We start from the raw sequence: 23,832 nt of genomic DNA, 5'->3' as shown, positions 1-23,832 counted from the left end.
GATCGAGTGCACCTCTTGTTACTCGATCGAGTAACCCTTACTCGATCAAGTAGCCCTGGTAATTTGTTTTACGTGTCTCTGAGCTTCACCTACTCGATCGAGTAAGTCACTCACTCGATCGAGTGACCTGTACTCGATCTAGTGGCCCCTATTTTGGGTCATATGCTTATCTTTTGAATTCGTTGCCTAATATGTTTAATTCAAAGGTGTTATTTTGCTTCCTTATGCATTGCTTTACATGTGTGTCGGTCTTGATGCGTAAGTTACCCAATCTTATGATGTAAGGAGTGGCACTTGTGGTGAGTATGAGTTCGGTGGGGAGGACATGAGTTATATGTGGTTATGATAGGTAGTGGAAAAGAAAAGGAAGATTGGAAAGGCTTATTAAGGCATGGAGCATGTTTTGTGAGAAGAGATGAGTGATATGATAGTGTGTTGAGTAATGTAAAAGTAAGTGAATATGGGCAAGGGATGATGTGAGTCTAAGGAATGTGAGAATGAAAGGATTGAAAGGAAGGATGTGGATAGTGGCAACTTGAGATGTGTAAAGAATTATGGAGGGAGATGGTTAGGAATCGTGTGGGTTAGGAATATATGTAGTGAAAGGTCGTTTTAGAGGGATTGAGAAGAGTGGTATATAGTGAACTTAATGGAGACATGTCGCGACGTGGATTTGCAGATAGTGAGTGAGTTTGGGAATTTGCATTATCAAGAGGTGAAACTAATGTGTGATTTCCTTGGGCAAGTAACGTTATGAAATGAGTTTTGGGATTAAAAAAAAAGGGTTGGAGATCAGTGTGAGTGATAGCATGAGATGGTCTAGACTGATTGGTGATAAGTGTGAGTGATAGCATGATAAGAGAAGATCTATAGTAAGAAAGAGTGAGATGATACTGATATGAAATAATGGGATTTGAGTTTTGGAGCAATGAGAAGGTAACCGGAGCACTAAAGAGTTAGGTAGAAGGAATAAGGAGTTGAATCATTAATTGATATTGTTGAGTGTAAAGAGACAAGAAGGATAAAAGTAAGCTGAGAAAGATGTCGATCGGAGTTATGTGATATAGAAGTCAGGAATCGTCCATATGTATGATACTATCATGAGGATGTTAGTTAATGGTTATATAGTAGTTTCAGGACAATATGATTAGCCATGAGTTTCGGGGAATTAAGGAAAGTAAGAAGTCGGGTAAAGAATTTACACGATATAAGATCTTGGTGGTGAGTTGGGTGACGATGCAATTAAGGATGGAATTGGGAATAGTGTTGAGGTAATTTTTGTTGATGGATTTGATGTTCGTTATTTGGGATGTAAACCAAAGATAGGAAAGAAACCGTGATGTTTAGAGATGAGTGTAAAAGGTTTGTTATACGAGCAGTGGGGGTATTGTGGTGTTGTCACTAGTGGTTAAGGGTGATGATAGATGATTCGTGTCTTTTATATGATGTTTTACATCCCATTTTACACGCATTTCAGAGCTCATTCATGTAGTTTATGCTACATTTCTCCCTATTTCCGTCTACTTCCGTATTTTTGTACATTATTGCAGAAATGTGAAGAATTCAGCGAAATCGAGCTAAATCCGTCCCCCGAGTATCTGCATTGCATATGACGTGAAGTATTCACCCGAGGAACGAGCTTGTGCGCAATTCAAGGCCCAAAAGACAAGTCCACGAGTTTATAGAAGTCAAGTAGCGGCTCAAGCGATCGATCGACCACGCTATCGGTCGATCGACCAACCATCGGGTTCCGAAGCTCATTTTCATCGAAGACCGATCGATCGACCCGATCCTAGCGATCGATCGACCAATATGCTATTCCAGACGAGAATTAAAAGACCGTGAATCTTGAAGCCCAAAGTTATGTTAGGTTTAGGAAATAAAGTTACGTTAAGTTGCTATATAACGTAACCTAGAACATCAAGTTTGTCATTCAGTTTACACCGAAGTTTTTATCTAAGTTTCACATTGAATTTTAGAATACCATAGTTAGGGTTTGGGATATTGATTGCATCGGATTTTTATTCATACTTCTAATCATTCTGTTACTGTTCTCCTGCGATTTTCGGTATTCTTCCTGTTCTACTTTCAGTTCGTCTTATTTCGTTATTAGTATAGAATTGATAGTTAGATTCCTGAAACCATATTATTGTTGCATGTTAATTGATTTTCCTACCGCTTTAACTATGAATTCAATACTTTTATGCCCTAGTATTATTATTGTTATCACTTTCAAAGATGAGTAGCTAAATCAATTGTGCTAGGATGTAGGCGAATTATGGCGTAGGCGGCGCGGTATTAAATTGGGTCGAGTTCGCGTGTCGGTCGATCGATCGACATACTTGGTCGATCGACCGACCTCGTGAGGTTACCCTTCGTTTTAATTGATTTTAATGTTGTATTTAACGAATCGAATGCATGCGACCAGTTAGATGCTTAATTTATGACTGACCCATTATATCGAAAGATAGGGACAGTTGTTAGACCACCAATTAAAATGACTAAACTGTCTTTGAGATCGAAAGATAGGTATAGTTTAGACCGTTAGTCACTTTTCGGGACGAGAGTCGGTATTAGTGATATTAGGGACCTATAGCGAGATCGAAAGATGCTATTTGTTAAGAGTGGACCGAGAGGACCTCTTGTTTCCCGCCTCACCGTGTTTGATTCGACCGACTTAGTATCTTGCCCTTGCGTAATGAACCGACCATCCTAGTACCCCTTCTTTATCTGTTTAAGCCGTCTTTTTAGTTTATTGTCTTTATTTATTCTTAGCTATAGACCAATTCAACTCAACCCCCACACTCATTACTTTAGACTAGAATTAGACAAACTAGAAATTACGTCCGCCTCCTTGTGGTTCGACCCTGTTACCACTATCCTAGGTTAGTCTTAATAGGAAATTATAAATCTTATTTTTGGTACTCACAACGACGGGTATCAAATTTTGGCGCCGTTTCTTAGGGAGGCAATAGTTCTAATTTTTAGTTGTTTTATTTTTAGTCTTTCTTAGTTTAAGGGACACTTGTTCCTTAAACTTTTCTTATATTCTTTTTGTAGTTTCTTCTTATGCGCGTCAGTCACGGGGTGGTGAACTAGTACCATTCGATCCTGAGATAGAGAAATCCTTGCGCGAGTTGAGACGATCACAAAGGGTATTACCGAAGAGAGGAAGAGCCGAGTACTCTGTCAAGCTATCACGAAAACGAGCTGTTCGAGGAAGACCCACAGTCTTCACCCGTTTCCATCTCTTCACCGAGACAGTCACTTCTCCGAAAATTCCGGTCATGGGCGAGGAAGCGAGTATAGCTAGCCATTACGAGCCGACAGTGCAAACTTATATAAGGGGTTCGAATTACCAGGAGATGCCAGGAAGTTCGAACCAAAGCCTTCATACATCAATATGGTTGAGAGAAACCAGTTCGGGGGAGCTGCAAATGAAGATGCAGCCAAGCATATGGAGACGTTTATTGACTCTCTGTGTTCCATACCCCCACCAAATGTGTGACCCAAGACCAGATCAAGGAGACCATGTTTATCTTCACCCTTCGTGATGCTGCAAGGGAGTGGTATAGAGATCTGGACCGAGCCGCTCATGGGATCACCGACTGGAATTCCTTGGCATTGGCATTCTACAAGAAGTACTTTTCTGCTTCAAAGACGATTGCTATTAGAGCCCAAATCACGAGTTTCAAACAAGGGCCGGATGAGAACTTCCACGAGGCATGGGTCCGATTTAAGAAGCTGGTGCGAACCATACCGCACCATGGTTTCAAAAAATGGAGCTTGTGCAATCATTTCTATAATGGGTCAGTATGACGATCGAGGGCTATTTTGGATGTCTTTGCCCAATGGCCGATTCTTGAGAACTTGGGAGAGACCAAGGGGTGGAATATCATCGACGATCTAGCCACCCACAAGGCTGAGTATGGGAATTCCAGAGGGAACCAGAGGAGAGCTGCTGAATCTTCCTCTGTTGCTGCACTTGAAGCTCTCACTGCGAGATTTGACAAATATGAATTAGGAGGAGCTTCAAAGGGGGGTATGTATCAAGTAAATGTTGTGTCAGACGGTCCTTTCGTCTGTGAAAGATGTGGAGCTAAGGGACACGTTTCGAAGAATTGCCCTAGTCCCTTTGAGTCTTGCGCTGCCTTCCAACATTATAGGCAGACAAACACCTACTATGAGCCTAATGTTCATCCCAACCTGAGGTGGAGTAGCCAGAATGTCCTAAATCCAACTCCACCTCCGCAGCAGCAACTCTATGTGCCCCGTCATCAAAAGCAACAACAATATCAAAAACCTCCTTATGTGCCGCAACAGCAACAACAATCCCATAGTTCTGATTTTGCTGAGTTTAAGAACTTGTTGATGAAGGAGTACCAAGCAAGAGAGGCCGGGATGAAGCTACTAGAGAGCCAAATTGCTCAATTGGCTAGTAAGAGTACCTCTCGCGCTCCGGGACACTTACCGACTCAAACCGACCAAAAGGAGACCCTAAACGCCATCACATTAAGGAGTGGGTCCACCATGGAGGGGCCTGCCATGGTCGAGGATGCTGTTGAAAAGAATGAGGCAGATCCGAGTCAAAAGAAAGCTGAAACGAATAATTCAAAGAAAAAGGCGTCTACCAGGTATATCAGTCGATCGACTGATACACCCGGTCGATCGACTGATATGCGGGTTACAGCAGCTTCTGGAACTGTGCACCTTGGTCGATCGACTGAGGATAGTGGTCGATCGACCAAGATTACTGCTGATAGCGAGATTGTTCGTCCTCCGATGCCCGATAACTTAAGGGACCATTTGTTTCGGGGCACGACAACTCCGAAAGTGTTAGGGCCAGACCCGCGTGCTGATGGGTCCGTCCCAATCCCGAAGTTCGATGCGATGACGGTTAATGACTCACATTTGAGACGGTCTGAGGAGGATTCGAGCTTTAACAAGGAGAAAGCAGTGGACTTCCAGCCTAAGTCCACGGATGCCGGCATGCGCAACTTAGAGGAGAGGGCTAAGGTACTTCTTACAGCCCCATATCCGGAGAGACTAGTGCCAACAAAGGAACGGGTATCTTTCAGTAAGTTTGAAAAAGTTATTCGTAGCTTGAACGTACAGGTACCCTTCCTTGAGTTAGTTAACCAAGTACCAGCATACACTAAATTCATGAAACAACTCCTGTCTAAGAAAAAGTCGCTTGAACATGTTCATACTGTCGCATTAACTAAAGAGTCATGCTCTTACTTGTCTCACACTGCACCCCATAAGCTAGAGGACCCGGGTAGCTTTTCTGTTCCTTGCATTATAGGTTCCTTCTCTATTGAGAAGGCATTATGTGACTTAGGAGCTAGTATAAGCGTCATGCCCTTGAGTCTAGCTAGGAAGCTCAAATTGACTAGGTTCGCAGTGACAGATATGACAGTACAGATGGCTGATCGATCTGCGGTCCAGCCAATAGGAGTCTTAGGGGACATCCCTGTCCAAATAGGGAAGTTCTTCTTTCCCGTCGACTTTGTTGTACTTGACATGCCTGAGGATGCTCATATACCCATTATTTTGGGTAGGCCATTTCTCGCACACTGCTTCTTTGGTGCATCATAGATGTCGGTCTAGGAACCTTGACTTTCAAAGTGGGAAAGCATTCTATTGTCTTTGCCCAACCTGCTAAGAAAAAGGACCCCATGTGGCCTGTGACCTGTAATACGGTTTCTGAAAAGAAATCGTACTTTGTGCTTCCTGAATTGCCTGTCTCTATTACTACTTCTGTGTTAACCCCTCCGCCCCAGACTGGGAGCAAAAAGGAGGAAGAATCTGTTGTTTTAGATGTTGCAGGAGCTGGTTTGGGGAAGGAAGTCTTAAGCTGCTCCAATCAAAGAAGCCGATCATTCAAAAAGGAGGTCTTGGTTGCCTGAGCTATGGAATTGATGAAGTTGTTGATGACAAGCCGGTCAAAGCCAGAGAGTCTGATTTGGATTCTGATAAGCCCGAAGAGATCCTTGACTGGGGAGATGATGAGAGTGTTGATCCGTTGAGCCATACGGACGTGGAAGCTAAGAAGGGTGCAGCTGCTCAAATAAGCACCGTTGAGGCTACCTCTAGTAGCCAGAAGTCGACAAAGTGGGCCATACCGTGGTCATTCTTGATCAACTATTAGTTGATCGAGCTATTTATAGACTCCATTTTATTTGCTTTTGTTAGACACTCTTTATTGTTTTTGTGTGCACGAAAACTTCGCATTTTATTTTGTTTGCTTAGGATTTCATGCATTTGAGACTTTGTTTTGGGTTTTGCGCAATTTTGGGCGCGTATTATTGTGCACTTGCAGGTTTTAGACCTCATTAGCTCAAGCTATTGAGCAAATACAAAGAAATAAGGAGTACAACAGTACTTTCAGCCGATCGACTGGCTACATTGGTCGATCGACTGAGTTGCACTTTCCAGAAGCTACTGTTCCTGACACATTGGTCGATCGACTGCTGTCCTTAGTCGATCGACCAAGGACACTGCTGTACCTATTCACGACCTCTCCCTTGCTGTGTTTGGTCGATATGCGGACTTAAGGGAGTTTTCTACTCCAATTTTCTTTCCGTCCAATTATTTATTTCTTCTATCTTCTCAATTGTGCACAATTTTACCGCTTCAAAATTGTCTTCTCGATTTTATGCGTGGGTTTTATTTGTCTTTCAGGTACCTTATTAGTAGCACTGCTGGCTACTGGAACCTCCTAGCTCACGCTGGTTTGGGGAGGTTTCCCTTTTGCTGCGCTTAAAGTCTTGTAAGTTCCCGATTTTCACTTCATGTCTTTTTTATTTTCCCGCAAATTCCCATTTCTCTCTTCTTCATTACATGATTTTGCACAATGGGGACATTGTGTGATTTGGTTTGGGGAAGAGTTTTGCGTCGCATATCATTTGCTTGCATTCACGTTTACATTTTGTCTTGCATTGTTGTTTATTTCTTCATATACATCAAAAATCAAAAAAAATATTGATAAAATTTCAAAAATTTCCATGAAATGCACGTTTATTTTAGCATATAGGTCGAGTCGGAACGGTAGTATTTCAAGGATGATATTGCATTTTGCACCTGTTTTGCCTGAACCTTGCTAAATTGACATGTTATTAGTAGAATCGTATAAGTGCACATCTACGAGTTTTCGTTAATTATTTGCTGAACTTGAGACTTGATTTAGAATTTTGGCAAACTACATCATATTTCTGAGATTTAGAGCCTATAACTGGTGTCATCTATGACCGGTTTATTTAGGAATGTGAGTAGTACTCCTTATGAGACATGTCACATAAATGTGCATAAATATGAACTTAATCTGCTTAATACCTGTACGCATTCGGTTTGTGGTTAGTTGACACATGTGGTAGAGGTTCCCCCTTATTAGTTTTGCCCATGAACTCCACACTGCCAAAAATATACCTTTTTTTGTCCCATTTACTACATCCTACATTTAGCCTGTCCTTTGTCAAGCTAGTAGTCTGTGTTCTTGGAGTTGTTACTCATTTTTGGTGGCATATGCTTTGTTGAGACGTTATTGGGAAGAAGAAATAGAAAGGAGGGAAAGAAAAAAAGAAAAGGAAAAAAAAATGATTCGAAAAAGAGAAAAAGAATTCTGTACTGTTTAAGCAGTCGATCGACTGCCCCTTTTGGTCGATCGACCAAGGTTCGAGAAAGAGAAAGAATCAATTCGCATAATTCAAGCCTTTATCTTTTGGAGATTTTTGCTCCCATGTATTATTCATTTTTTTTTATGGGGAGTTAGTTGATTACTTTTATCTCTGGAAATTGTGAGTTTTGTGCTTGCTATAGCACCGTTCCATTTGTTTTTGAGCAAGAAGTTGGATGTTGCCATATGGTTCCGTTTCGGTACTAGCTTGATTACCTGTACCTCCACTTTTCCATAAATGTTTTGCCTCTTCTTACCCATACCTCACATATCCACATTTATACCTCGGCATGTGTCATGGTCTTTTGTTGGTTGGAATGCGTATGTACGGTTGTAGAGATTGCATTCATATTAGACTGCAGGCATAATCTGATAGGTCGTAGTTAGGTGAGCGTCATTACATTTACTTCTTTCTATCTTACATAGATTCACCTGTACTTATTGAGTGATTTGAGCGACCCGTGAGAGTCTAATTTGATAAGTCTCTACAGTTGACGGTTCAGTAGTTTTAACGGCTCCATAACTCGTTTGCATGATTCATTTGCTAATTGATTGTTGGTTGTGCATTAAATTGGTTTAGGCCTTACATGTTGCATTTCGCTCTGAGATTGAACTCGTTCCATTAGGTCATTAGATCGAGTCTAGTTCTTGCTTGAGGACAAGCAAGGGTTTGGTTTGGGGAAGTTTGATGCGTGTCTTTTATATGATGTTTTACATCCCATTTTACACGCATTTCAAAGCTCAATCATGTAGTTTATGCTACATTTCTCCCTATTTCCGTCTACTTCCGTATTTTTGTACATTATTGCAGAAATGTGAAGAATTCAGCGGAAATCGAGCTAAATCCGTCCCCGAGTATCCTGCATTGCATATGACGTGAAGTATTCACCCGAGGAACGAGCTTGGTGCGCAATTCAAGGCCCAAAAGACAAGTCCACGAGTTTATAGAAGTCAAGTAGCAGCTCAAGCAGTCGATCGACCACTGCTATCAGTCGATCGACCAACCATCGGGTTCCGAAGCTTATCATTTCTCAAGACCATCGATCGACCACCCTAGCGATCGATCGACCAATATGCTATTCCAGACGAGAATTAAAAGACCGTGAATCTTGAAGCCCAAAGTTATGTTAGGTTTAGGAAATAAAGTTACGTTAAGTTGCTATATAACGTAACCTAGAACATCAAGTTTGTCATTCAGTTTACACCGAAGTTTTTATCTAAGTTTCACATTGAATTTTAGAATACCATAGTTAGGGTTTGGGATATTGATTGCATCGGATTTTTATTCATACTTCTAATCATTCCGTTACTGTTCCCCTGCGATTTTCGGTATTCTTCCTGTTCTACTTTCAGTTCATCTTATTTCGTTATTAGTATAGAATTGATAGTTAGATTCCCGAAACCATATTATTGTTGCATGTTAATTGATTTTCCTACCGCTTTAACTATGAATTCAATACTTTTATGCCCTAGTATTATTATTGTTATCACTTTCAGCATGAGTAGCTAAATCAATTGTGCTAGGATGTAGGCGAATTATGGCGTAGGCGGCGCAGTATTAAATTGGACTGAATTCGCGTGTCAGTCGATCGATTGACATACTTGGTCGATCGACTGACCTCGTGAGGTTACCCTTCATTTTAATTGATTTTAATGTTGTATTTAACGAATCGAATGCATGCGACCAGTTAGATGCGTAATTTATGACTGACCCATTAGATCGAAAGATAGGGACAGTTATTAGACCACCAATTAAAATGACTAAACTGTGCTGAGATCGAAAGATAGGTATAGTTTAGACCGTTAGTCACTTTTCAGGACGAGAGTCAGTATTAGTGATATTAGGGACCTATAGCGAGATCGAAAGATGCTATTTGTTAAGAGTGGACCGAGAGGACCTCTTGTTTCCCGCCTCACCTGTGTTTGATTCGAACCGACTTAGTATCTTGCCAAGCCGTAATGAACCGACCATCCTAGTACCCCTTCTTTATCTGTTTAAGCCGTCTTTTTAGTTTATTGTCTTTATTTATTCTTAGCTATAGACCAATTCAACTCAACCCCCACACTCATTACTTTAGACTAGAATTAGACAGCTAGAAATTACGTCTGCCTCCTTGTGGTTCGACCCTGTTACCACTAGCCTAGGTTAGTCTTAATAGGAAATTATAAATCTTATTTTTGGTACTCACAACGACGGGTATCAATAGATAAGAAGGATAACAATTCTAAAGAGGTTGATTTTGTAGAGGCCGGATTGATATGTACGTTTGGGAGGAAGTATAAGATGTGGTTATATGAGGCGGGTGCTAGTAGTTGAATATTAATGGTATGGTTATACTTGGTAGGAGGTGATGGTATGCGAATGGGAGAATATGTTATGAGGGGCATACGAGTTGAGCTCGGGCGAGAGGTAACCTTTATCAAGTGGTAACTTACGTGATCAGGATTGACTAGTTGGATGTGATTATGGGTTTATGATGTGTATAAATGTTTGTTTGAGGTTCTGACCTCACGATAAGTGGTATGGTGTGATAGTCATAAAGTTGTTATCTAAATGTTCTGTAATATATGTTGGATATGGTAACCTAATGGAATGATGTTCAACAGTGATAGTTAGGGTGATCTGGCATGGCTAGTTATACTTGTATATGTATTCCTGATATATGTTTAATCCGTAAAAAGGTATGGATGATATTCATGAAATTCTTGTCTGTTTATTCCGTATAATATGTTGTGTTATGATCTAGTAAAGCAGTTTTGAGTAAGTTTTCTTGTTTGGAAAGTTATGTTGAGTCAGTGTTTATGAGAATTGTATGTGGTTTTGATGTCTATCGATGTGGTTGTTGTGCCTCAGGTGGTGATCCGGGCACGGTACTTCGTGTTGTGATGCGAGTATTTTTGCGTTGGTGGTGGTGTTGCGATGCCGTCACCGGCTGTGGTGGAGTAGGCGGGATGAATACGATTCGAGTTTCGAAAGTACATACCAGTTATACATATATTGTTGTTTTGTTTGATGTTGCTTCCTGTGAGTTTCGGGTTGTACATATAGATGGTTGTTTTGTTTATTGATGTTTCTTACTAGTTTTAGTTTGGGAGTAAGGGTAGAGTATGATATGGAAGAGAGTTGTGTATGTTTTCGTTCTTGTCATGGTATAGTGACATCCTGTTGATGGGACACAGTTGTGAGAGGTTGTTGGAGTATTTATGAGTTATTTTAGAGGAGGCGTTGGTTGACTTAGTAATGGCAAGTGATTCGTGGAACATGTGTTGTACAGATCTGAAAGCTGCAGGTGGTCGATAATCTTTTGTTGAGACAATGAGTATAGGGTGTTGGACTTTAGTATCATGGTAAGTTGTGGATGAGTTTGTGGTAATAAAAAGGAGAACTTGAGGACCTAGTGTGAGTGTGTGTAATAATTGTGGATCGTGAGTTCTGGGTATGGAGATAGGTGCATGTATAGAGGACTATGTCGTTTTGGCGGTAATAGGGAACAGTTTAGGAATGGAAGAATATTTCGATAGTGTTGACAGTTGGATGATGATGTTTATGAGTTCGAGAGTGTTCACAGTGGGATGATGGTGTTTATGAGTGTGAGTAAACTTCGAGGACGAAGTTCCTTTTAAGGGTGGCAAAATGTAATATTCCATTTGATGTTATGAGTGTCTTGATATCGCATTTTCTAGTGGATAATATGTTACGGAGCTAGCAGCGTTTGTGGATAGTAGTTGGTAGTGTTTGGAGTTGGTGTTGAGAGAGACTATGATGTAGTTGATACGATATCGTAGACCGTGTTGTGGAGGTAGTCATAGTTGGTGGAGTTGGTGTTAAGAGTTCATGTTTTATAGGTTGGGGTTTTGTTTTAAGTTCGTAGTTGTGTTGTTGTGTCTTAATCGAGTTAGTATGTTTGTTTTTATGTATGGGTTGAACTTCGGGGACGAAGTTCCTTTTAAGGAGGGAAGACTGTAATACTACTGTTTTCTATGTCTATGGGTACTCTATCGAGTGAGGCTTACTCTGTCGAGTAAGTATATTTTTACGCAAAACAGTAGTCTGCCTGATGGGTACTCGATCAAGTACGTGTGTCACTCGATCGAGGATCTCACTTACTCGATCGAGTAAGTGAGTTTTACGGGTGATTTTGACGGGTTTTGTTAATAATGCGGGATTAGTATATAAGGCCTCCGTCATCTTTCTTAATCTCTTTTATCATTCTAAAAACCCCTTTTGAGAAGAAAAGAAGTTACGTAAGTGTGTTCCTCGCATTGTTAACAAATTCCCAAGGCTAGGAGTGTCGGATCATCTTGTTCTTTACGCCATTGTGATCCTTGTGTCGAGGGTAAGCTTTTTATATAATTTTTATAATGTCTTGTTAAAGTTGGTTGAAACCCTAGTTGGGTAATTTTGGGGGTTTTGGGGAGTATTGTTGATGTTAGATTGTGATTGTATGATTGTATGTTTGATAGGAAGTAATTTCAGTGAAGGACGATGTTGATTAGCTGATTGTGACGATCTTGGTGATTGCTGTTCCAGGTAGGGTTTCCCTACTCAGTATTGGCTACATAATGTGTGGTGATTGTTGTTGTGATTATTGGTTAATTATATTGTTGGTTGATCTTAACGGTTGTTGGTTGTATATTGTTGATTGGTTTGTATTTGTCTGTGATCTTCTGGCCGTGTCCCTGGCTGACTGGAGTCACTTACGGGATTGGCTTCACGCCCTTGATTCGTCCTCTGTAGAACCCGTCACATAGGAGATGTGCACATTAATGAACTTGGGTTTATCACTCGATGGAGATGAGCGGGGATTTGGTGGGTACGGCTGCAGTCCCCCACTGGCGGCGTGGAGTACTTGTTGCGATGGGTACTCTCGCAGGGCTACACACTTTAGTGTGTAGTCAGTTGTGTGGAGATTGGAGATGGAGACAGGGGATTTGTTTGAGCTGTTTGTGATCATATTGTTCCTTTATGGTGTTTGTTTTTTGTAATCAGTACTGACCCCGTTTAAATGTTTTAAAAACTATGGTGATCCATTCGGGGGTGGTGAGCAGTTATTGAGAAGGAATGAGACAATGCGCATGGGATAGTTGGGATGAGTCATCACGTTGCAGTTTAGAAGTCTTCCGCTGTGTCGAACATTTTGTAGTTGTTTAGTAGTTGACAGTTTTGAGAACCTTGTATTCCCTTTTAACAGTTTTTGGAGTTTGGCTTGTATCACTTAAAATTTATTATCATTTAAACACATTTCGTTATTGTCTATTTGAGTATCATTGTCTTGGGTAACCGAGATGGTGATGTTCTCATACCTTAAGTGGTCCTGGTAAGGCACTTGGAGTATGGGGGTGTCACAGTGGGAGTGTGCCACTGTGTTAAGTGAGGTTTGAAAATGACAAAAGTTTTGAAATGTTAGTTCCAAACAACTGTAGTGTAGTTGTAGGAGTGTTGACTCGAAGTGAGGTTTTGAAATGGGCTTTGAGGCCCGAATTTTGACTGGAGATTTGGACAAAGTTTTGACTCATTTTGCGCTAATTTAGGCCATCTTTGAAAATGTTTACATTTTGAAAAGGATTTTATTTTATAAAATTTCGTCATGGTTTTATTTACACAATGGTGATCACATATGATACAAGCATTCATACAGGCATTATAACGGTATGCTGAGTGCATTAATAAGTGTTTTAGCTTAAAAAGGTGGGTTGCCATACCAAGCAATCAAACCCTGGTCTGTGGAGAGGTCTGTGCCAAACATGAGTAAGGTCGGTTCCTAGTCCATTACCTCGAGTGGTGAAAGCCCTTGATAGAAACATGAGTATGCATCACGGTATGGTTGACGTCAATCGCTATCTATCCTTAGGCCTAGATAAGAATTTGGACCGTCCAGACAAGACGATTGGTCGAAAGGGTTTGGTTGGGCCTAGGAAGGCCGAAAAAAACGACCTAAGAAGGTCGAGTAATGAAAACCGACAACTGTCTCATATAAAATATTCCCTAACCTTGTTCAAGTTTCACCTTGGGTAACACGTAAGTGTATGATCCCCAGCGGAGTCGCCAAACTGTGAATATGGGCCATGGGGGGCGCTTGGGACAAGCGTTTGCATTTGTGGAGTCGCCACCAATTTTTAAGAGAAATTGGAACCGTTCGAATACCTCGCGTCATGTCAAGACACAAAGTAGTGACATGAACACTAAGAACTCGTTACCCTTAGCATTCTATGTCTAGAATGACTCTCGTGGATGCCAATGAACATGGATGTTCACAGAGATATGGAGTAAGGGGTGATGGTACGTATTAGGAAGTCCTTTTACTGAACACCTAATCCCACCCGCCTCGATAACGGCCTCTACTAATGATTAGGGAAATCGTTCGTATTTGATATGCTGTCTATTATTTGCATGCGATGCAACATCCAACATTTTGATCCTAGCATGTGAAAATTAACTAAGTCGGTGAACAAATAAGTAGCACTTGTTAATGTCGAAGTAGGGTTTAGAATTAATTACATGTGAAGAAATAAGCATCCACAATAAATACAATAAATAAATAAATAACAATTATTAAAATTACAATAAATAAGTTATAATGGATTAATTGATTTCCGTCAAAAATATACTTAAGGCGGACGATTTGAAGAAACAAAGGAAAATAAATAAGGTTAGAAAATATGGCCAGATTAAGGGTGATATTACGACTAATAGTTAATTAATTACATAATTATACGATTAAGTCAAAGCAAGAACGGAAATTCAGAGGCGGAATTCAACCCGGAACAGGCACAGCATTGCTGCGTCCCTTTGAAGAGGCGCGGCTTTCACTGCGTCTGTTCCTGAGGTGAGTTCTGGCTGTGAAGTCAGAACTGTGGGTTGTTAACGTTCGTTGGTGTGTTTAATGATTGATTATCAATATTTGACTCGGGTGAAAGTGATTTAGCATATTAATTACATACGGAATGTCATAAAAGCGATAAACACGAATTAAAACGGGTCAAAACGGATTAAAGATTAATTACAAACGAGTTAGAACAAATTAGGTTTAATTGTGAAGACGGAAACGAACTTGAAAGACGTGATAAACTGGAAATAAGCAATGAAAACATGTACAAAGGACGAATTCCAAAAACTTGATATGAACGGATCGAGTCTCTAAAATCCGGGTTTGATTTAATGACGAAACCCGCAAATATCGATTATAAGGGATTTAAGTCGGAAATAAAAAGTGATTATTATTAAGAAAGTATTAAAATTATTATGTATGAAGAAAAGAGAGAAGGAATAGGAAAATAAAACAAACGGAACAAAATAACAGAAAACCGAGAAATAAGAAGAAGAGCAGAAACAGCGGCAGCCCCTGGAAGAGGCGCAGCAGATGCTGCGACTCTTCGAAGAGGCGTAAATGTTGCTACATTTCTTCTTGACGTCTAGTTACTGTTAATCCGTAAAAACGGTTTAATAATAGGGTTTTAGAAGTCGGTTTTAAACATACTTTTGACGTAAAGCTTACAATAATTGGTACAAAAATAAAATATAATAAAAGAGAAGAGAAGAGATTTACACCCTCGGACTTACATGTTTGACGAAACGAGATTAACTAAGTTAACGTTTAGTGATTGCTCGACTCGAATGTATGTAGAAAGTGCCCTCGTTAGAGGATTTAGATTAAACTGATTGATGTGTAGTGGTCAAATTGGTCGGTCATGCAACGTGACTGGAACTCATAATGATCTGAGCGTACGTGGTCGATTAATCAAGCACGTAGGCGCCAAATGCTTAGAGCACGGTCTTAGAATGCAAAGGGAGAAAAGAAGGGCTGACAATCGCGTGAAAAATATGTGGAACGAAGGTCCCTATTTATACTAAAAAATATGAAGAGTTATGGAATGACTCAAACTTTGGAAAGAAATCATGGAAAAATCTGAAAATAGGCAGAAAAGAGCTGGGGAAGAGGCGCAGCAGCTGCTGCGATCCTTCGAAGAGGCGCAGCATCTGCTGCGTCATTTCCCCAGAGGTTTCCTCCTGCGGAAGAAAGAATTCCGCGTTTCTTTTAGGGAATTGCGGTGGATCTCTACTTCCTTATTTCGTAAAATAAAATTTATGGGATATATTTTACCAAAAGATATAAAATTAATTTATGGAATAAATATCCGTAATATTCTAGGATATTACGACTCGGCATTTTAAACGGTTTCTTAGAAAATGAAGCGATTTTTTACCCGGACTCCAAATGAACTCTAATTAATGTCAAAACAACCATATCGGTGCATAGATGACGACCAAAGGGTAGACACAAGTATTTGACCTATCACTTGACGATAAACTTATGAACTGTCATAAATCGTTCCGCGTACCAAACATGCGACCCAATCATCAATGGGTGGTTGGCGGGAGGTGTATAAATGAGGTATCTACATCTAGACTAGCTAGGACCGTGACCTTGACCATGGAACACCAGATATTGATATGGACCCACCGTTGACCACCAGGGACCAAGGGTAAAGGGAGTTTCAGGCGTGTTTTGGGGTGGTGTTCGTGGTGTTTCAGTAGGTGTAACCGTATAATTAAAACAGGTATTTGAACCTGTATTCTTGACCATCGTGACCTGGGTTGGGGTTGGTTGGTCGTGGGGGGAGGAGTCGACCATGTTGGGGTGGTTGGTGACATTAATGTAGGAAATATCGGTATACTTCCATTAACATTATAAGGATTATAACGAAATTATAGATATGAAAACTAGTCATAAAAGAAATTTGCATAAACAAAATAGAGAGATTATGAAATCAACCTTCGGTCCTAGCAAAATCGGCCTAAGAACAATATCGCAATGATATTCGCCTATCAGTTGCACCCAAGATGATATGAGATATGCCCTTTGTTCTTGCTAGAATCGATCCCTCAATTAACTGATTAATTTTAGGGTTTTGTGTGTATTTTCATGAGAGTGTGCTAGGTAAAAAATTAGGTTAAGAAAATGGTCTCCCCTCACCCTTTAAACCATGTAGGTTAGAGTCAAAATGGGGGAGATATTTTCTTCCCTTATTTCGGCCAAACCAACCGAAATATAAGAAGAATTATCTTCTTAATTTCGGTTTATCCACCTACCAAAAATAATGAGATTAAATCTTCTTATTTTGGTAGTTTACAAAATGTATACAATTAGTGTATTATTTATAAATTGTCATTTATATTATTCCGTATTAATAAATCTACACACAACGACTTATGATCGATTTATTAATGCCGTCTAATAATTTATTATGACAATCTCGTATAATATATACTTTAATTATAAATATCGCATATTTACAATTAGCTAATTAAATATAACCGATTACATTTAATTACGAATTAACATCTTAATTCGTCCAAGCTCACATTATATACATTAATTAAATATAATATATTATATTCAATTTACGAATTGACAGTTAATTCGTCTCAGCTAATATTATTTAATTAGATTAAATAATCGTCTCATCAACACATTGACTAACTGTTTAGTCAATTACATGAACTAACCTTTTAGTCATATAAGACATCAACGTGATTACATTTCCATAATCACATCTCTCAAACATATCCTTTAGGTGTGACTTTTAGGGACCAGTTGATCACCTCCATCAGTATGATAATAACGTCAAACTTTCTAGCAAGCCAACCGTTATTACGTAATCGTTAATCAACTGATAAAATACGAAGTATACCCTTGTGAACCTATAAGAGATTTATAAATGTTATCACACTAATTTGTGGAGGACACAAGCTCCAACAAACTCTCACTTGTCCTCACAAGTGTATGTGCTATAACCGATTCTCATATCCTAAAATTTCTCCCACTCAATGTAAAACAATTTGCAAAATCCGTATTCACAAAGGTCGTATTTTACAAGTGATCAATATCAAGAGTGGTTTCCCCGACTAGAGAGTAACTTAACTGATAAACGAATCATCATTCGAGCATGGCCATGCATTTCAGTTACAACTCCTCGAGTGGCCCTGAGAAATAACTATACCTGATAAGGGTTGGATATTTTCTTCAATTCGAATCCTGCAGATGTAAGCACAAAGATGAAATGACCCTTAAAAAATCTACTTAGTCTCCGATTCACGGAGACCATGAGAAAGAAACCAAAGTCACCCAAAAACTGCCTTAATCTCAAGAGACAGTCGATAGTCAAAAAACTCGACTCTAGGAACACAATGGACGTCCAATCCACGACCTGGCACCGAATGTTTTTAAACATTTACACTAGTACAGAAATGGCTTTTGGCTACGGTCAAAAACGACTTTTGGCAACGGTTCCTCAACCGTAGTAAATCAAGGCGTTGCCTTAGATCATGTATTTACGGCTACGGTCAGGAACCGTAGCCTAAAGTGACTTTTGGCTACGGTTATTATGAATTAACCGTAGCCTTACAACCGTAGCCATTTCTCAGTTAAAATTTTTTTAAAAAAAAATATTTTCAAGAATATGATTTTTGGTAAATGTAACCGCTTTTATTAATATAATAAAAATTAATTACAAAATCAATGTTTAACCTACAAGCTACAACTACCATTACAAATCAACATCAATACATAAAAGCTAAAAAAATAAGCATATTCTACTATGCATTAGCTGAAGCACCAGATTGTCTCCGTGATCCAAGCAGCATCATTAGAATTGATTTTACATATCAACAATTTCTTAGGCACAAGTAATCAACCTGTGTTTCCGACCTGCCAAATTAGATACACAAAAACTAAGCAAATGAGAATAACACATACACTCAAAAATCGAATATAAACTAAACCAAGTGAAGGGCAAACTAAAATAACATTTAGAGTGGCGAAGTGCATGAAGTCTTTCGTGCGACATTAAAGTGCCTATACTACTAAAGCAAAAACAAGATGGATGATGAATATGACAAACAAAATAAAACAAGTTTCAGAATAATATTTGCGTAATAGATATGCCGTAACTAGTGGCGTTTATGAACAACAAACTACTCTTGAGATTCTTCCAGTTCAGCAATGCATCAAGCATTGGATAAAATTTAAACTTTATTACAAAATGACTTAAAACTGATAAGAGTAGTTGTTCAAGTACTTATCACCCAGTTTAAATCTCAAAAGTTAGGAGAAGGGAAGACAGTAATAAAGAGCCATAATGTTCATAAAAGCTCACCCTCATAGGTCCCACCTCCAAGACGAAATCTCATAGTAACTGCCATCCAGTAGCTTGTTCTCACCCTCATAGATGTTAGGAGAAGTTGGTCCATTTCTCTCATCAACTCATTATCTGAACCATCAACAAGCCCTCAATTAGTAAAAAAAAATAGAGAAGGAGACAGTAGAGAGCAATTTGTACTACTACCAAGAGAAAAAAAAAAGTGAAAATCAAAAAGATAATCTCATGATAACAAATACGAAGTCAGTAAATCTCATGGTAATGCGATTAAAGGGAAAGTGAAAATCTAAACGTTTCCCCTATTATTAAGAGTAACATCAATGTCAGTAAACCAAGCATGATGGAAAGAATGATTCCAGCAGAAGCCTGGAACGAAAAAAATGCGATATATGCATTGTAGTATCGTCTAAATTACTCCATCTATCTCATTAACATTGTCCAATTTTGACTTATCATCCATTACCTTCAATAAGCACACAAAGATTGGACTTACCTTGCAAATTCCCAAGAAATGACATCTCGCAACTGCAATCTGTCCGACCAGTGGGTCTGCAAGATAAAGAATAAGGCGTGCTAAGATTATAGTTTTTAATATTAATTGCAGCGTCTTGATGTCCTTTGGAGCGTATCCTGAATGCCATGGTAAAATCAGTTTTAGGGGGGCTTTCTCTTCACTATGGGTAATCTTATCCTATTTCTCTCGCACTATATCTTATACTCCATGAAGTCGTATCATTTAAGAAAAGAACCCAATAAAAAAGACGGACTGGCTTGCAACTTTCACAATAAATACAACTTGCAACTTTCACACTAAATACAGCTAGCTAGATTGATTGCAAACAGTCTGAATCAGCATCAGTTAGATATTTGGCAAACCGAGCAAGAAGGGAAATATGTACTCATACTCCGTAATATTAACTTATCCACAAAAAAAGATGGTTGGTGAATAGTGTATGGGATAAGGGCAGTGAGAAAAACAGCCGCAAAAATCTTAAGTGGGAATATTTCACGAAGCAAAGTTGATTCCACCAAGGCTATGTCCAACAACAATGATTCTCAAAATCAGGCAAAGATGACATGAAATAAAGCAAGGCTTGCAATATTCTTCAAATGTGTTAATTTATGCTATTTTCTTAAGTAAGGTTAACACCCGAGGTAGCCATGTCTAAAGCACTAATCTTGTGACCTTCTTATTCAACCAACCTCAGTAGAAACCGAATTATCGCCCAATTGACTGAAATTCAATTGAAAGCCCTATCCTAAAACTTAATAATTGTACCCTAATGATCATAATAATTGAATCCCTAAAGTTAAACTGATATAAAATCGAAATTCGGTGACAAGTGAAATCAAATCTTCGAAGAACAAATGAATTTCGATGGAAAAAATTGAAAGAAAAAAGCATACCTGCTTGCGAAATGGAAGTTGACGAAGTGAGACGGAGTGGTTGTGGGTCACGAGTTGGCTGTCGGCGATAACAAGGAGGTTGTCGGTACGATATTTGGCGAATTGGATTTGAGGTGGCCGACAGTTGTGAGCGTCGTTGAAGATAAGTTTTGTCGAAGATTAGTTTGTGCTTTGTTTTACAGTGAAAAAGTATTGGTTTGATAAAGGGTGAAAATAATATACACATTTGGGCCTTCTGTTAGTATAAATGGCTACGGTTGACAAAGAACCGTTGCATTTACTGTGTATAAATACTTTTGGCTACGGTTGATTCGCAATGACCGTAGCCTTTTATAATTGGCTACGATTATTTTCAGTGACCATAGCCTTTTCTACTTGCCTAATGTCATTTTTCTACTAGTGTTAGGACTCTATTACGTTGTCACAAAAATTTGTCCTACGAGGTGTCGTTATAATCTCGCATCTGTAATCGATCAGTCAACCGTTTGACTTATGGCTCATTGAACCCACCATCAATCGACTGCACAATATAATAGCCAGAGTTATCAGCTCATTAAGGCGATTACGGACCAAAACAAATATAATGTAATTCAGTTCACTTTGTGGCGTTCAATGTTGTCAGTACAATCCACAAGAAAAACAAAATATTATAATAAAACGATGAAGTTATAAATAGTATATGAAAAAGATAATGTATCGAATTCATAATCAACTACTACAACTCAGGAACACGTTTAATTCCCATGGAAATAACGTTCCCTTCATGCTTATCAAAATTCAACGGTTTAGTGAGAGGGTCCGCGATGTTATCATCCGAAGCTATCTTGTCAATCACTATCTCTTATTGCTCCACGTAATCACGGATCAGGTGAGCTTTCCGATGTACATGTCTAGATTTGTTGCTAGACTTAGGCTCCTTAGCCTGGAAGATGGCACCTCTATTGTCACAATAGATGGTGATCGGGTCATTCGAACTAGGAACTATCGTAAGTCCTTGTAAGAATTGACGCATCCATATAGCTTCCTTTGCTGCTTCCGAAGCGGCATAGTACTCGGATTCAGTGGTAGAATCTGCTACAACATCCTGTTTGGAACTCTTCCAGCTGACCGCAGCACCATTAAGAGTGAAGACGAACCCGGACTGAGATTTTGAATCATCTCGATCCGTTTGGAAGCTAGCTTATACCCGTCATTGTGAGTACCAAAAATAATATTTATATTTCCTATTAAAACTAACCTAGGCTAGTGGTAACAGGGTCGAACCACAAGGAGGCGAATGTAATTAATAATTGTCTAATTCTAGTCTAAGGTAACGAATGTTGGGGTTGAATTGATTTGGTCTATAGCTAAAGGCAAAAAAGATAATAAACTAAATAGACGGATAAAACAAATATTAAAAAGGGGTGCAAGGATGGTCGGTTCACTATAGTTTGGCAAAAAAACTAGGTAGGTCTAAAACAATCACGTGAGACGGAAAAATAAGAGGTCCTCTTGGTCCACTCTCACAGTAGTATCTTTCGATCTCGCTACAGTCCCTAATATCACTAATACTGACTTTCGTCCCCTAAAAGTGACTAAAAATCTAAACGATACCTATCTTTCGATCTCAGCAAAGTTTAGTCATTTTAATTGATAGTCTAATAACCTTCCCTATCTTTCGATCTAATGGGTCAGTCATATACTAAGCATTCAACTAGTCGCATGCATTCGATTCGTCAAATATAGCAATTAAAACAATTAAAACGTAATAAAGCTCACGAGGTCAGTCGATCGACTGGGTAGGGTGGTCGATCGACCAACACGCGATTAGGGCTCCCTAATTCTAATGCCGCCTACACTATAATTCCCCTACATCCTAGCACAATTAATTTAGCTACTCATACTAGGGATGATAACAACAATTAAATTGACTAAATAATCTACTGAATTCATGCTTAAACTTATTAAATGAACGATTAACATAAAACAATAAATTGGCTTCAGGAGATCTAACTTAGCAATTCTATACTAAGAATGAAAACTAAAAAATGAAATATCAGAACAGAAGAATACCACGTATAGGAATTGTAGAGGAAAGATCAAACCCGATTGCAAAAGTAAACTTTATTGATGAAAGAATAAACTAAAACTAATCTATTGAATTGTATGTATAGAACTTGATGAATAAAACTGGATGCCAAAACTGAAACCTAAAGTTACGTTATATAGGAATATAACGTCACACTTATTCCTAAACCTAAGAATACATTGGGCTTTCTAATTCTCGATCTTTTATTTTGCGTCAGACCCGTTGTTCAGTCGATCGACCATAAGCATCAGTCGATCGACCAACTTGCGCTGTACAGGAGCTTCTGTATGTCGTGCTCTGGTCGATCGACCATGTAGGTCAGTCGATCGACCAAGGGTGCTATACAGAATTGCATTCTGTCGATTCCTGCAGCGCGCACCGATCTTAAAACAGCTGCCATTCCTTCGTTACTTGGTCAAATCAGGCGTTCTACGCGGCGTTGGAAAGCTAAGAGGATAAGATTTCACCTCCAATTGGAATCACTCGATTATCAGCTCTAGAACTCGAGATATTGCCATCTGAATCAGGCTGCAATAATGTGAAGTGCTTCTTTGCTTGTTAAACTCGTACGCACCCATGCTTTTGCTATCTTTAGGCCTTAAAACGCGCACCAAGCTCATTCCTCGAGTCAATACTTCATGTCAAATGCAATTCTAAGTACTTAGGGATGGATTTGGCTCGATTTCTACTCATTTCCGCATAAATCTGTAATATTACATAAAAATACGAAAGTAGACAAAATGGGGCAAATAGTAGCATAAACTACATAAATGAGCTCTGAAATGCGTGTAAAATAGGGCGTAAAACAACATATTTAGGACACGCATCAAACTTCCCCAAACCAAACCCTTGTTTGTCCCCAAGCAAGAACTAGACTCGATCTAAAGGAACGAGTTCAAACTCAGAGCGAAATACAATTGAATAGCCTAAACCAATTTAATGCAATAACCAACAATCAATTAGCAAATGAATCATGCAAACGAGTTATGGAGTCGTTAAAAACATGCTGAACCGTCAACTATAGAGACTTATCAAATTGGACTCTCACGGGTCGCTCAAATCACTCATAAGCACAGGTGAATAATGTAAAGATAGAAAGAATTCATTTTGTAGTGACACTCACCTAACTACGACCTATAAGAACATGCCTGCAATCTAATATGAAAGTAATCTCTACAACCGTACATATGCATTCCAACCAATCAGATGACCATGACACATGCCGAGGTATATATGGATATGTGAGGTAATGGGTAAGAAGAGGGCAAAACATTTATGGAAACGTGGGGGTACAGGTGATCAAGCTAGTACCGAAACAAAGCCAAATGACAACATCCTTCTTCTTGCTCAAAATTCAATCGATACGGTGCTATAGCAAGCACAAAACTGACAATCTCCGTAATAATAAATCAATCAACTCCCCATAAGATATAAATGCAACATGGGAGCAAAAATCGCCATATAAAAAGGACTTTAAATTATGCGAATTGATTTTTCTCTTTTTTTTTCTTTCTCGGGCTGC

At 39.2% G+C, this 23,832-nt stretch overlaps 1 long non-coding RNA gene across 1 annotated transcript; it reads right to left on the bottom strand.

Moving 5' to 3' along the window:
• Positions 1 to 18,160: 18,160 nt before the first annotated feature.
• Positions 18,161 to 20,466, bottom strand: LOC141594403 (uncharacterized). The gene is made up of 4 exons (XR_012522177.1): positions 20,243 to 20,466; positions 19,329 to 19,384; positions 18,833 to 18,946; positions 18,161 to 18,384 (listed from the first exon to the last, which is right to left on the bottom strand). It is a non-coding gene; the product is annotated as an uncharacterized LOC141594403 (long non-coding RNA).
• Positions 20,467 to 23,832: the final 3,366 nt, after the last annotated feature.

The sequence above is a fragment of the Silene latifolia genome, chromosome 8 (genome assembly GCF_048544455.1).
Source record: "Silene latifolia isolate original U9 population chromosome 8, ASM4854445v1, whole genome shotgun sequence".
NCBI classification, from domain to species: domain Eukaryota; kingdom Viridiplantae; phylum Streptophyta; class Magnoliopsida; order Caryophyllales; family Caryophyllaceae; genus Silene; species Silene latifolia.
Note: the sequence above shows the minus strand (reverse complement) of the source record. Positions and strands in the feature narration are given on the sequence as shown.